Source organism: Urocitellus parryii, chromosome 4, assembly GCF_045843805.1.
Source record: "Urocitellus parryii isolate mUroPar1 chromosome 4, mUroPar1.hap1, whole genome shotgun sequence".
Taxonomy (NCBI): domain Eukaryota; kingdom Metazoa; phylum Chordata; class Mammalia; order Rodentia; family Sciuridae; genus Urocitellus; species Urocitellus parryii.
In genome coordinates this window covers 102,893,706-102,904,098 of record NC_135534.1, presented here as the reverse complement: position 1 = coordinate 102,904,098, position 10,393 = coordinate 102,893,706, and the positions used below count along the sequence as shown (strand labels likewise).

At 41.6% G+C, this 10,393-nt stretch overlaps 1 pseudogene; it reads right to left on the bottom strand.

Moving 5' to 3' along the window:
• Nucleotides 1-1,100: 1,100 nt before the first annotated feature.
• On the bottom strand, nt 1,101-1,790 carry LOC113188133 (tRNA wybutosine-synthesizing protein 2 homolog; annotated as a pseudogene).
• Nucleotides 1,791-10,393: the final 8,603 nt, after the last annotated feature.

The window sequence follows — 10,393 nt, the reverse complement described above, 5'->3', positions numbered from 1 at the left end:
GAGAACCCTTGGTGGCAGACAGAATTGTGGAACTTTGCTATTGCACTTTGGGCTAAAAGGAAGAGCTGTCATCTCTGTCTGGTGATGCTGTAAATAAATAACGAGCTGATCTGATTGATTGTCCCTCCTGAGATTTTTACCAGCCAGCTACCCCCATCCTTGGCTTCATAGGACTTCATCTGGCCTTCTGCAATGACTTAGTCTCACCATAAAAGGATGCTCCGTGCTAAGAAATACTGGCCTGGTGTCTCCTTGGGGTTCCCCAAGAAGAAAGGACAGGACAGGAAATGAGATTCTTTCAACTTTGTTTACTGTCTCATTATTCAATAGACAGGAAGAGTGAAGTGGACCAAGAATCAGGTGTCATTAGAGAGTCTAGCAACAAAAATAATATTTGAGCAACAGTGAGAAAGTGCTGATATGCTGCAGGCATGTGCTAGCCCCTGGGTATACAAGGCTGAATAATAAATTTGGCCCCTTACATTGAAGACTCATGGCTTAGTGGGTGAAGGCAGAAATAAATTGGAATTGCATGTAGCCTGAAACATGCTTTCTTAGCCATCAGAACAAATGGCTTTGTTTTATTCCTGTTCTTATTTGATGTTGCTATGGCATTTCCCATTGTTAACCACTACCCCTTTCTCGAAATTCTCTACTTATTTGGCTTCTAATCTCATTTTCTCCTGGGTCATCTTTACTTCAGAAACTACTCTTTAGTCTCCTTCATTATGCCCACTTCCTCTTTCTACCCCTTAAAAATTGGTATTCCCTAAAGAATTCATTTCTTCCCTCTTTGCCACTCAATCTGTAGTTTACATTCTCCCTGGAAAATATCTTTTGCTCCTAGGTCTTTTTTTTTTTTTTTTTTTAAATGATTACACAGATGAACCTTATTCTAATAAGCTATCTGTTTTTCCTAGATATTTAGCACATTCCCAAAGTGATCAGTGGAAGACAAATGAAATTATTTGGGTGGGTCTAGAGTCTACTTTCAAGCCACAAAATATTTTAAAAGATCACCACAAAAAATTGAGACCAGCCTGGGCTGAAGCCTTAAGGGCCCCTGGGATCCCTTGTGTCACTCACTGAACCTACCTCCTCTAGCCAACCATAGGACCAGGGTGACATTCCAGATCCAGAACTATGTGATCCACACAGTGAGCATGAGGTTTCACCGGTTGGATGTGCAGGATCTGTGTCTTCCATGGTTTCCCATGCACTTGCTGAGAAGAGCAGCAATTTGAGTTTCTGCCGATTCTGCCCACCTTTGCCACTCTGTGAAAACAGTTTCCTCCTAAAATCTCTGGTTAGTTCCATTTTCTCATTCATCGGTGATAATTTTCTGAGGATAAGGCCAATGTCCTTTCTCCATTTTGCTGCTTCCAGGAGGCTAGAGATTCTTTCCTGGGAAAGATTCCACATTTTGATGGACATGCAAAATGCCCCCAATATCCCATCGTTAACACCTGGCAGGCAATGGTCCAGACTTATTCTGAACTGGGAACCAGACCCAGGTTCACCCTATCTGTAGTGTTGGAGAGCTTCAGTTTCCTGTTATCCCCAAAGTGTATTTGGCACCAATCTGTTACTCTGTTCATCTCCAGATTATTTCTCAGAGTGACTACAGCATGGGGGTTCCACTCACAGGTGTGGACAAAAGCAGCACCAGCGTGAACTAGGAAGGGCAATGTAAAATAACCAATCCCTGCATGGCGATCCACCAGCACTTGTACAGCATAGGGCAGTGATGCAACTCGCAGCTTCTCAGTGATGTTTTCAAAGGAGAACATGCACTATCCACATGCCCTACCCAGCCATGGTCGCCATGCAGCAGAGTCTCTGTAGGAAATACCCACCCTCATTTGCTCCTAGGTCTTTATCACACCTAAATACCAGCAACTCCCAAGTCCCTATCTTCTACCCAGAGTTTTCTCAACACCTCCAAGAACATATATTTGTTGAATAACATTTCTTCAAAATACTATGTGCCAATAGTATTCTAAGTACTTTACAAACATTATCTCATTTTATTCTCCTAACACCATAACAGCCCTATGAAGTGGGTACTATTATTATGCTTATCTGAAAAATGAGGAACCAGGGCATAGAGACATAAGTAACTTGTCTAAGATCGTGCAGTTTGTGAACACTGAGGCTGAGTTCCAAACACACTCTTAAGAGTACCATGCCATGCAATCTGTCCACCTCTCTACCACGGTATGGTAAATATGAACTCAGTGTCTTCTCAAGTCTACTCTTCTATTTGTATAAGTCATCCTTCTCCCTTTGTTAATGGCATCATTGTCTACTCAGTCCCAAAGAAAGAAACTTGCTGCCTGGAAAAAAATATTCAGTGAAGTCTTCTGAATTGAATTGAATTGAATTGAATTGAATTGAATTGAACTGTTCTAAGCTGAATTGAATTGAAGCGTAAAAGGTGCTCAGTATGAGAACTTCCACTGGAGAACTGGGGAAGATTTTTGAAAAGAAGTGACATTAGAGATGAGCAGGATATAGCACATTACAGAGAGCATTGCAATTTCATACTTAGATTTTACAAATGATGAGTCTCAGGTAGCTAAGAGGAACGTGATGTGAATAAATCTGCAGCCTAGAGGGAGAGAAACTCTTGTTTCCTCACTACTCAAAGTGTGGTGGTCCAGATTGGCAGAACCAGTGGTATTGGCTTCACCTGGAGGCTTGTCCTTGGGCCCAAGACTTGGTGAATCAGAATCTGCCTAGGAATATTTCCGGATGATTTTTCTGCACATTAAAGTTTTATAAGCATTGGCCTGGGACTGTTTCTAAACTGGCCAAGGGGATCATGTTATTTAGCCAAACCTCGGAGAATTCTAATGATTTAATTCCCTCTGAAATCCTTCTAAGTTTGAGAGAACACATCTCTTTTCTGGTCCACATCATGCTGTTACAACCCCATGGAGATTAAAGATCAATAAATAAATCTGGTTGCATGCACACATATCTCTACTGTGTAAGGAAGGCCTCATCCTCAGGAGCTCAAAGGAGACACAGCTACAAACAATGGTTGGTTTTGATGGAAATGAGGGCAGAAGAAAAGAGAATGGCTTTGTCCATGGTGTCAGTCCAATCCAAGCACCATGGTTAATGACTGCTACAAGTTGGCCATAGGTACCAGAAAGGCAGAGGAAGAGCCAGTGTTAGAACAAATGTGTTCAATTAACATGGTCCAAGGTAGGTACTAGTTAAAAGTCCTAGAACCAAAAATATCAGATGATCTAAGCCTCAGGCCTAATGGGACCTGGATGGAGTCCAGTTTGGCCAGAGTACAAGTGCCAAGGAAGCTGAGTTCTTGTGGCCTGGATTAGCAAGAAAGGTGGGTGCTGATGGGGTGGGAGGGATGATAGACCTGGTAGAACCAACAATGGAGGGTGGCAAACAAGATCAGCCATCAAGAGAAAGTGGAACAGCACAGGCTCTGTATAAATAGGAAAGAAATAGTCAATTACAACAAATTTTCAATACTCTTCAAGTATTAATTTGATGGTTGGACACAGGGTGATGCAATCATAGAAGAAAGAGCTGCTAATGGAAGAGGAAAGTCTTCCAGGCAGTTTCTTCACCCCAAAGTTTCTTTTCCTATCTAAACCCATGGAAGACGATAAAACCCCCTTCTATGACAGCTGGGGAAGACATTCACAGCCATTTTGTAGAGGCATTTTATTGCAGAAGGCATTCATAGAACAGGTTTTCATTGGAAGAGAATAGTATCTCCTGAAATTCCTGCATTTGCATGAATATGTGTGGCAGCAATCGAAGCAGAAACAGCTAATGTATAAGAAACACGGGGAGACATCTGTATACTCTAGGGTGAACAGTTGGAGTCAGACTACAGTTCTGCTGCAAAGAATTGATGGGTCCAAATCACACTAGCAGAAGCTACAGGACACTTGTGGTCAGTGCTGCTCCAGTAGGTAAGAGAAGACGGTTCAGAGAGTATCATTACCTCCTGTCCAGGGGCATCTCAAACAGGATGGAACCAGAGTTCTACTGGTACAGCAGTTAATGATATATAAACTACCTTGTTCATCTGCAAACCTAGGTTACTCTTGAATTGATCCTCCTTCTTGGGGTCCCTGTGTAATTTAGAGTCAATAACCCCTCCAAGTATTAATAAATGGATGGCTATGATTTCAGAGAGACCAAGGAGACAACATCATAGAGATGGTGGCTATGTGCCTTATCTCTTTCCTTCTCCTCTTTTGTACACAACTCCAATCTCCCCACAATACACACACATCCCCAACACCATCTTTCCTCCTTTTTTTTAAGCCCTTTTTTCTGACTCTCCTGGCTATAAAATGAAGCTAAAGTTTAAAGTTTATTATTTATTACAGAGAATTTTATGTTTCCTGGTCTTGGTTTAGAAAATGCACAAGTGAAATGGCTTTATTTATTTATACATTTAAATAGACTAAATTAACTTGATTTTTGTGTTTTATGTGCTTACTCACACAGCCTTTGCCCTCAGAGATGGCACTTTCAATGCCAAAATGGCATCTACCCAGATCTGTTACTAACACAGCATTTGTAAAGGCTGTTTACAAAGAAATAGTTTCGTAGATGCCTTCTGAGGTCTCTTGGGAACCCCAGTCCTTCAGAGGGTGACATGAAACCTCTTACCTGACACAATGGACTGGGGATAGAGCCAGCACATAAAGAGAGTCAAGCCATGGACAAGTCTTGGAGCTATTCATCTGTGTCCACTAATTCTGGGGTTATCTCTTCTGAAGGTCACAGAATTCCTATCTGCTCACCTCTTAAATCATCTGTGTCTGTCGCAGGTAGTGAAAGAGACTCAAAAAAAAAAAAAAATCCTGAAATAGTCATCTTTCAAGGTTAACAAGGAGCTACTTAGAAGCCTCAGCATGACTGTCAATAGCCAATCAAAGGGAGCTGTCAGCTGCTCCCCTGAGGAAGGGTTTCAGTTAATGAAGAGAGTAGGGCTGGGGTGGCTGCATATGGAGAAGAACCAGCTGTTTGGCTTCCTATGTGGAGCCCAGAGCTGAAGGCGAAGGGGGTGGGGTGTTGCCACTCCCCCAAGCAGAACAGACCAGAATAGTCCCCGTGGGATGTCTGCAACCAGGGAAAACTTGCTACAATCTGGGTGAAATCCATTGTCCTCTCCCCATGAGAGGGGTTCTCAATTAAATTTCTCCTGAGGTCCTTTTTCTACCCTAGTGATCTTTTTCTTGTAGGATTTTTTTTTCCCTCAGATAACTATAAGGTTGTCTTAAATGAATACTATAATTCTTTGGGGACTGGGTTCATGCAATACCTCTACTGAACACAAGCCTCAGTTTCCTTATTTGTAAAATGGAGCCATTGACAAATACAAAAGGGTAGCATAATACTTACTCAGTCCCACAAGAATATTTTCAGAAATTTTTTTTTAAAAAGAGAACTATTGAGACAATGAAAATGAAAGGGTTTTCCTTCAGTTTCCTCAGTAATCTTTTCTCCTCCTCAAGTGCGGTGTAAAAAACAAAGGGAGAAGAGGTGATAATTTGGAGCAGATGACATAATGGTCATGGACAGCAGAGAGAGCAGAACTTTGCAACATCTTTTACATTACCCTGCTTTGTCTAAAGGACCTGACAAGAACAATTTTAGAGGAGGAAAAGTTTCCTTGGGAGCTCATGGTTTCATAGAAGGCAGCCTCCATTCCTTGGGGCTCAAGGTGAGACTGGACATCTTGGTAGAAGAGTGTAGTAGAGGGAAGTGGCTCACATGATGATCAGAAACCAGAGAGAGAAAGAGACTCCACTTCCCAGATACAAAATATATACCTCATAGCTATGTTCCCAATGAACCACTTCCTCCAGCCCCAACCCACCCGCCTCCAGTTACCATTCAGTTAATCCCACCAGGGATTAATTCACTGATTAGGTTAAGTCTATCACCCAATCATTTCCCCTCCAAACCTTCTTGCATTGTCTCACACATGAGCTTTTGGGGGACACCTACAAACCAAAACATCTGTCTACCAAGAAACCCACTTTTCCATCTGGGAAGGAAGGAATAAACCCAGGTAGGAATAGACCAAAGCCCGTGTTGGGTGGAGATAGTGAGAATATCTATAAATGAGCTCAAGTCTTCAAGCTGAGGCAAATTATCTCACAGGCAGGTAGGACTGGGAAACCAGAATGTATAATCTTGCACAAATAGTGAAAAGGGTACTAAGAGACTGGAGATAAGCACGTTTGTCCCAATTAAAAAAAAAAAAAAAGTAAAAGCTACATTCTGAAAACCATAAGCTTCATACCAACCCCCACAAAATTCTAGATTGAGCTATTAGAAATAGTTGGGACCACTTAGTAAGGAAAAGAGGATCTACATAGGAATCATTTCAGGAATATATTCATTATTTTATATATATATATATATATATATATATATATATATATATATATACACACATATACACATTGTGGCATATAACATGATTTATCTTTATATCATACATTATATAATTCCTGCTATAATTGGGGGAATTGTTGGGGGAGAAAAGCAGGAATTTTTAAAGGATCTTTTGATAAAGATTTTATTTATTTGTTTGTGTCTACCAGAATGTAAGCTCCTTGAGGGCAGGATTTGGGCAGAGCCAGAAGGTCTCTTGTTTATTACTGTGCCTAGAACACAATGCTTGACACATAGAAGACACTCAATAAACATTTTTTAATAAATCCATACATGTCTCTAATAAAAGACTGAAAGAAGACATAGTAAAAAAAATGCTGGGTAGTTTTAATTTTCTTTTTAATCTAGGCATTTTTTCTATATTTCCTACATTTTCTATAATGAGTATCAGTTACTTTTATAATCAAAAATAAAATAATCTTTTTTTGAAAGACTCATGACAAATTAATTAGCTTTATTTTCTTTTCAGAGAGAAGCATTATGAGACTGGTAGGTCAAGGGAATAAGGATTTCCTTGAAGTGTTTCTCAAAACTGCTCACATTATCCCTTTACCTGAATGAAGAGTTGTGGGCCCAGAGATGGCTCAGCCCGGTGGATGTGCTGAATCACTAAACAGTACTGATTGAAGAATCAGGGCCATTCCAAGGGAAGTCCCTAGTCCTGTGATACAGGGATCCGTCTCCCTCAGCTTGTTCTTCAGATGCTTGCACAAAGACAAAGAAGGCCTACTTACAAGTAAGTATAACACAGAGGAGAAGCCTAGCCGATATGTAGGCTGGCAGGATTCAGATCAAAAAGATCTCAACAGTCTTTAACTGCAGTCCAAAAATCAATAAAGTTAAACTTGATAGGTCCTATGTTCAGATTCCAAAAATGTCAACAGCCCGAGTTCCAAAAGGAAAAGACCTGCTGATGGTTGGTTGAAAAAAGACCCAAGCAATTTAGCCAGTCGAGAATTCCCAATGGGTCGATCGAGTGAATGACTGCTCAAATAGCTAATGTAACCTTGGGTCATGTTAATAGAGTTCTCATATCTAGAATTAAGGTTGATTCCAGATTCAGCATTCTATGATCTATGGCAGCATTTCTCAAAGAATCTTCTGGCATATTTTATGTAAAATGGGAATTTGGTTGTTAAATAAATTTGGGCATTGCATTTTACTGGGCTCCTCTGTAGAGCTGCACAGTTCATATTAGCATATTAAAGAGCCTGAGAAGTCCTTCAATAAAGAAACCTGTTTATTTTAACCCAAGTCTTCCTAAATTCTTTGACCGGGGAATGCTTTTTGTTTTTTTTTATTTTGTTTTGCTTTTGCTTTTGCATAACATCTGTTAACAGAGTACACTTGGGGAAATTCTGATCTACAGAAGCTACTCTAGTCATGAAGAATATCACATACATCATATCTTTGTACTCTTTGGCAAGTGCCCTGGGCAGAGCACACAACAGGTTCTCAGTACATGCCTGTTAAATGAATGAAATCTGAGGGTACTGAAACACTATAGTATTGTAAACTTTTTAGATCACATCATGTAAAAGGGACACAAACAACTGACACATGCCCAAAGGACAGCTAACAGAATAGTAAATTTGGAACCTTGCTTATCTAAGGGAGACTTTGCCTGAAAAAAGAGAAAAGTTGGTCAGGACAAAATCCTGGTTAGGAAAGAGACAGATCACACTAAGCCTGGCTCGAATCTGAAAACAAGACAGACCTACTAGAAAGAGTAGGGCATCACAAGTGACCAGCAAAGTCCCAAAGCCAACACGAATTTGAGAAGTACTGTTCAGAACCTCAGGTTCTTAGGAGCACCCACTTGGGTAACAGACTCCTAAGATGTCATCCATCCAGGGATTCCCAACCCTGATTGCACATATTAATGCCTTACATTGTTTTTTAAAATTCCAATATCTGGACCTCTTTCTGAACCAAATAGATCAAAATCTCTGGTGGTGTGGCCTTGATACGGGCAGGGCTAGGACTTAAACAAAGCAAGCCAGGATGCTACAAATGTAAGGAGACAGTCACTCTGTAGGTCCAACAAATGCCAGGTGGCCCCTTGTGAGAGATGTTGTCCCTGTTAGTCAGCTTTTCATCTCTTTGACCAAAACACCTGACCAGGCAAACCTAGAGGAGAAAAAAGTTTATATTGGCTCAACAGTCTCAAAGGTTCAGTCCATGATCAGCTGGTTCCATTGCCCAGAAGTGGAACATCATGGCAGAAGGGCAAAGCAAAAGAAAGCTGTCAGCTCATGGCAGCCAGGAAACAGGGTGTATTGGGGGGTGGTTTCAACAGAGCAGATGAACCCTCCCAGGGTGTGGCCTCGGTGACCCACCTCCTCCAGCCACACCCTACCTGCCTACAGTTACCACCCCGTTAGTCCATTCAAACGCAACGGACTGATTAAGTTACTGTTCTCATCATCTAACCATTTCACCTCTGGAATATTCCTGAATTAACATAGGAGCTTTGGGAGGACACCTCATATTCAAACTATAACACTGCCTTATATTTTACATTCCTTATCCTAGTCCTGGCCCCTATGTGGGGACTATATAAAGTTGTTTAATTTTATTTATTTGTTCGTTTGTTTGTTTTTGTGGTGTTGGGACTGAACCCAGGGCCTTGTACATGCAAGGCAAACACTCTACCAGCTGAGCTATACCCCCAGCCCATGTACAAAGTTTGGACCTGGTGATTCTAAAACGGATCTGGTTTTTATAACCACCCCTATACACTCAAATCCATTCAATCTTCAGGCTAGGAAATAGGGAATCTGAGGTCAAGCAGGAAGTTAATGTCCAAGGCAGGGCCAGACAGGGTCAGTGGAGTCCGACAGCAGGCAGGAGGCCAAGGAGAAGGCAGGCAGAAGTACTTGGCATCAAATACTAGGGACTCATCCATAGGGACAGAGGTTTGGCTCCATTCTGAAGGAGGTCTTGTGAGGTAAGACCAGGCTCCAATTCAAGGCGTTGGATCCCCAAAGATCCCCAAAGGGCTGCAACAGAAACCTTGGTGTTTGGGAACAACTAAGCCTCGGTCACAGAAGCTCACTCACTCATCACGGATAGAAGTGACTGGGCTGCGAGGGGGTACAGTGGCAGCGACAAGGCTGCATGCTACTCGGGGGTCCTCCACATTTTTTCTCAGAGTCCCAGAGTCTGAACAGAGCTGAGCTGGCAGCATAGGGCTCCATAACACGGTAGGAAGTGCAAATAGTTCTCAATCATGGAAGGCCCAATGGGATCTCCAAACATTTGAGAGGAAATCATATGGAAAAAGAATCAGATTTATGCAAAGATATTTTGAAAGGCAAGACTCGAATCAACCAGAGAAATTGCAGTTTTGCCCCAATATTAGGCATTTCTATCTTGGTGATCCCCCCAAATGGAATAAGGTAGTGCCCATAGCATACCTGGAAGAAAAAGGAATAATGAAGAGGGCATCTCCATGAGAGGAGGGACCACTGTATTAAAGGACTGCTACTGCCCATCAACTCCAGAAATCTAAATCCCTTCTTTTTTTCCTCTCTTACCTTGAGGAGCTTCAATCAGAGTCTTCAAAATGCTCTATCTAGGCATACAAGATGGTAAGAAAGACCACAGGGACATTTGCATATAATTAGATTATGAAAGACTGAGGCTTGGATAAACTGTGTAGTCTATTTACAGATAATTTTCAGGTTAAAATGACATCACTGCTCCCCTTATAGTCATCATCCTTTGATTTCTCTCTTCTGTTTCTCCTCCTGCACCTATTTACATTGACCCAGCTCAAATCTAATCAAATCAGCTAGCATTTGTGGAATGCTTACTATGAACCAGGCACTGCACTAGACACAGAGCCACACCTCTGAAGCCTGTGGCAGAGAGAAGGCTGGTCCCTCAGAGTCAGGGTTGAGGAGGAGAGGACTGTCAAGGCCTTGGATGG